Source organism: Oratosquilla oratoria, chromosome 24, assembly GCF_046742065.1.
Source record: "Oratosquilla oratoria isolate Oo_2021 chromosome 24, ASM4674206v1, whole genome shotgun sequence".
Lineage (NCBI taxonomy): Eukaryota > Metazoa > Arthropoda > Malacostraca > Stomatopoda > Squillidae > Oratosquilla > Oratosquilla oratoria.
The window spans coordinates 27,656,169-27,661,682 of record NC_134800.1 but is presented as its reverse complement, the minus strand read 5'-3'; the positions used below and the strand labels follow the sequence as shown (position 1 = coordinate 27,661,682).

At 40.6% G+C, this 5,514-nt stretch overlaps 1 pseudogene; it reads right to left on the bottom strand.

Annotated features, from left to right (window-relative positions):
* Positions 1 to 1,075: 1,075 nt before the first annotated feature.
* LOC143038300 (protein-L-histidine N-pros-methyltransferase-like) overlaps positions 1,076 to 5,514 on the bottom strand; it is a 543,135-nt pseudogene continuing 538,696 nt past the window's right edge.

Here is a 5,514-nt window from a genome sequence, read left to right as displayed (position 1 = left end):
ACCAATCCGGATTGATCCAACTTAGAGAGGTACAAAGGCTGTACCGTCCCCTAGAGGATAGGCCGGTCTTGCCGTGAACCATCAAGGGTGACCTCAGCCCACCTGTGTCATCCCTTCTCCTTTCATTTACTCTTAACTTATAAGGTTCGAACCATGTTTCGCCTTTTGTTATCCGCGACAGAGCAATGGACGCGACTGCATCGCAGCTAAACCCCCAATTACTTCTCCTTCCCCATTTACTCGTATCTATATTTTATGCAAAAATTTCCTTTTGATCTCAGCCGCTGATTGTTCTTCATTACAGTTGGCGGTGTCTTTCTTCACTACACTTGAGAAATATTCTTGTACATGGGCTTTGTTGGTAAGATCTGGAAATTCAGATTTCCCTACTACGCCAAAACCTTTTATTTCTCGATAATTAAAGTCAGTTTCTGATTTACAATTAAGAGGATTGTATAACGAGACTCCAGTGTTTATGAATATAAATGCCCTAAATTAACTGTCTGTGGTCTTGTAGTAATTAACATTGGTGTGACACATGGTAGGTACAATAGTCAACTGGCATCTTTAAAGGCGTTCACACTGGTCTATTTTTCTTTGATTGTTAGAACACATTTGGAGTTTGCAGCTTTCGAAAAGGAATCTGATATGATGGAGGAAAAATAATTTCTCAAGCATATCAAATGACAATCTATGTAAATTGTTGAGGAAACAAAATATTCTGCCATAGTGATTTTACGGCGGAAAAAGTGCTGGAGGTGAGTGGTACCGTCAATTAATCGGTGGTTGGAGGAAAAATAGCCCAGTGTGATATCACCTAACTTGTCCCAGTTTGCCTAACACAATAGGCAAAGGTAACGGACACGGGTATGACTAAGCTTTTCAAGATGTCCACCATTCTCGCTTTATGAAGAGTCTCATGAAAATATGATGGCGAAGTCTTGTCCTGACTTAGGACAAATTATTTTATTTAGTCAAGGAAAACACCCTGCATGGCGAAACCTATCTTGATTAATACTTTAATGTCTTTAGACTTGAGCATTTGTCTGACTGCCGCCAGATGATTCTACTCAATTTAGAGAAATTGAGCTATCATTTTCACTTCGAGTAATATTTGTTGCATTTTTTTAGGAGTCTTTACACACACTGGCTGGGACTCCACCCCTTTCTTCCTTTCTTTCTCTTTTACTTACCCGTTAATCGAAGTCTGAGTCATGAAGAACCCGAGGAAGCTTTTGGCCAAGGAGTGCCACACATGGGTGAAGACCCAGTCGGCTTGCTCGAGGCACACCGACACGAACTCATGGGTGTCTTCGTCCACGGAGAACTCAATGAACTTGAGGCGCATCTCATCAGAGAGTGCCAGTTCATCAACGCAGTAGAGCTGAAAAAAACATATTTAAACAATTAATTGAATAAATAAATGAATGATAACGAATTAATCAATTAATGTACAAATAAGATATATACGAATCAATGGTGGTATAGAGTTTAGGTTCAGTACCAGACGTTTCGACATTTGGGGCGTCTTCAGTGGACTCTGAGGATGGCCAAAGAAGTCGAAAGGTCTGGTTCTGAATGAAAATTCATACTCTAGCCTGAACGTTTCATTTGTCACTTTACCTCTATATTCTGTCACTATTCATGTATTTATGAATCAGTTTCAAGCTTTATGAAGGGAGGCCGAGACGAGCTTATCGATTACGCAAATATTATCTCGTACCTCTAAATATTGAAGACCATTTCTGTGTATATTACAAATAAGCAAATACAATTAAGGTAATGCTATCTTGCATTTATGATTGTTGACTATCATTTAATTGCGCGACCATTCACTGACAACGTTGAGTCGACAACTGAAAATGGAGAACAATAAAGGATATTCGCTAGAACACAATCGTTTAACCTAACAGTTAGGTAGTTATCAATAAACTGCAACCGCTATAATAGGAAAACTATGTTATCAGACAGGAATATTTCGTCAGCCTGTCCATTTTCCATCTCTGATATTCAGATGTACAGTACCCGATAATTCCTTAGCGTAGGGTTAAAATGTCATGACATCCCCACCTCATCAGACGTTTGTTAGATTTTCCTGTAATTATATAAACTATAATACCACAATAAAGTATAATCTGCATGAATGAAATACTAAAAAGTCTAATTAGAAACTGTACTCAAATTATGCAAGCCTAAAAACCAGAAGGATGTTCTACCTTATAATACTCTCCCAGCACACTAGACGGCCGTTACAAATAATGGAGAACACATAAGAAGTAAAGGACAAATTGATAAAAAGTAATTTTGTGTACAAATACTCATATACATACAGAACAGGATAATCACACATTAAGAAGTAAATGAAGATTCTTGGAAGCTGCAACGATTAAAAACTACCTACCAGCAATAACATTCAGTAAAGTGTAAAGCCATGATTTTTCTTCGGAGCTTCCCACGGAGCGCCAAGAACTGTACCATCCAATCACAAAGCTAGATGTTTATTCTCCTATATTGCATTTCCTGTAATCACTGTCTTGTCTTAACAAATTTGTTTATCATACCCATCTTCTTAAAGATACTAAATTTACAGACACTGGCTGTTTATATAATGTATGATTGTTTATATAATGTATGATTGTAAGTAATTTATAATTCTCTGCAAACTGATTAATTCATAAATAATTTGGCATGTTATTCTAATGATCATTTTGGTAACATCGTACCTTATCTCCCTTCCGCAGGAAAGAAACTAGTAATACAGAGTATGTAGTATTATCTAACAGAAAATATACTCTAAAACACTTTGATCCATAAAGTCATCAATATATGTATATGGGAAGGAGGAGATTGTCAAGATTGATTGAAAGGATGATTTTGAGATTTTGTCACTGTAGAAAATGTAAATAATAACTGATAACTGTTGCCTTCAACTTCACTTACTGGAAACCCACAGCCTCACAGCGGCTGCCAACGGTCCTTGGGCAAGAGACCGAATGCTAGATGAAAATAAAAGAGTTGACGGCATTTGAAAAGGGAGATTCAATCCTCCTCTAGTCTGACTTACAATAAATTTGTACAGTTAATTCTGCAATGACGTATCTCATTCCAACTATTTATGGAGGCGACTCAAAAAGAGAGAGAGAGAGAGAGAGAGAGAGAGAGAGAGAGAGAGAGAGAGAGAGAGAGAATAAAAAGAAACATTAGTAAAATCGAAGACATGAGAAAAGTATTTGTTCTCCTTCAGAGACGTGATTTCAACAACACGACTAATGCGGGTTCAAGGCAGACTCTCTCACAATCCCTTCCATCTCCCTGACTGTTGCCTCAGGTGTGAGTTATTGGTTCTCCAGCATGCTCAGCTATTGTATGACAATGGCGGCCCTCAGACCGGGCCACGTGCATACGGGGCCCCATCCTTCACCCTTACCTTTTTAAGCAGTTAAAGACGGGATGAGTTCTCGCTCTTTGCCGTCCGTGATCACCCCGACCCGTCCCCATTCTTCCTGACCCGCCCGCTTGCAACTCCGTGCAATTTCCACCGTGTACAATAACCAATGCATCATGTGTTCAGTGAGTCATACATAAGCCTAATCGTTTATCACATGATAGCGTTTATCCTTTCCTTCCTTAACTCTTTATGTGCAAAAGCGACATAACGTGCGCTTGTATAATAGGTATCTGTACATCTGTATAGCACATATTGTATATACACACATGTTCTCTGCGGCATATATATTCGACACACATATCCGCACACATTGTATATAAACACACATGCACACACAGACGCACACTACACACACACACACACACATGCACGCACAGACACACACACACACACACACGAACGCACACTAACACACACTCATATAAACACGCACACACACACACACACACACACACACACACACACACACACACACACATACACACACAAACACACGCACGCATAAATACACACGCGCGCGTATGGACAAATTTTTATCCATATTTTGGCACTTGCGTGTAAACACAAGCATGACACTAATACATACGCACTGTACACGTACATACACACACACACACACACACACGCATGCACACTGTATCCAGGTATCTTGTATCTTACGTCATAAGACTCATGACGGTCTTCTTACACTCATGCAGGACATTCCAATGTGGAAAGAGGGCTCAGTGCCTAAGAACACCTAGTTAAGTAGTTGTTTAACGTAGGCTGATGCAACACTAAGTGTCGAAAGCCAGCTGAGTTGAATGTTCTTATTTATATAATGTAATCATCAAAATTAATCTAAAGTTGAGGCTTGTGGGTCTGCCTCACCACGACATCACGATCCTTGAAGCAATGTATTTGTTGGTTTGTTATAGACTTCAGTTTACCAAGACTTTTGTCCTTTTGGAAATCTCGCTCTCCTGAGTATAGATATATAAGAGAGAAGTAATGTACCTCGGAATTTGATTAAATCCCAATGACCCTCCTTATGGATATGGATACCACACCCATGTAATACGCACGCACACATGCACACACACACACACACACACACACACACACAGACGCAACCACACACACACACACACGCACACATACACATACAATCATACGCAGCACATACACACACAATCATACGCACCACATACACACACATACACACTCACACACACATACACACAAAATCATACGCACCACACCCACACACACATACACACTCACACGCAGCATATATACATGTATACACACCACGCCTCGCACGTCAAAACAGGAACCCGACACCTTTCACTCGTTCCTTGGTTCCTCCATTCTTCTCACCCTTCCCCTACTCCTCTCCTTCCTCCTCCTCCTCTTCTTGTTCTTCCCTCTTATTTTCATCCTTATCCTCATTACCCTTATTCTCTTCCTATATCTCCTCCATTTATTTGTCATCCTCCTTTTTAACTTCATACTCTTCCTGCTCTTTCTCTTCTTCCAATTTCTCCTGCTCTTCCTATACATTTTTCTTTTTATATCTCTTCATACTTCTTTCCCCCCTCCTCCTCCTCTACTCCCCTACCTCTCCTTTTTTATCGAGCTATTGCAGCCTGTTGCTCACCAGTGTTTCCACTGGATCTGCAACATTACCTACCCTGATCCCCTCCTCCTCCTCCTCCTCATACTACCTTCTTCTGTAAAAAACAAACTAGATTCCACCCCCATTGACCGCCTTTGTGCAATTAGTTGCAACATGAATAAGTATCAATCTTGATCCCGGTCCTTGATTTCATTGCAATCAACCCATTATGCTGATACTCGCGCTATCCCACCAGCTCCCGGCTGCCAATTCCGCCCTTCAGCTGGGGGTACCCAAGGGTCAAAATTCCGGTTGGTCTTTCCCCTCACCCTGCCCTGATTTCCCCTCGGATTTGGCCTTTATCTGCTCATTGTCAGCACCGCTGCAACACACCCGGGGAGGCCGTAAAGCATAATGGTAAAAAATGTTGAATGCTTAATTACGTCGGGAAGAGGGGAGCATTTTATTT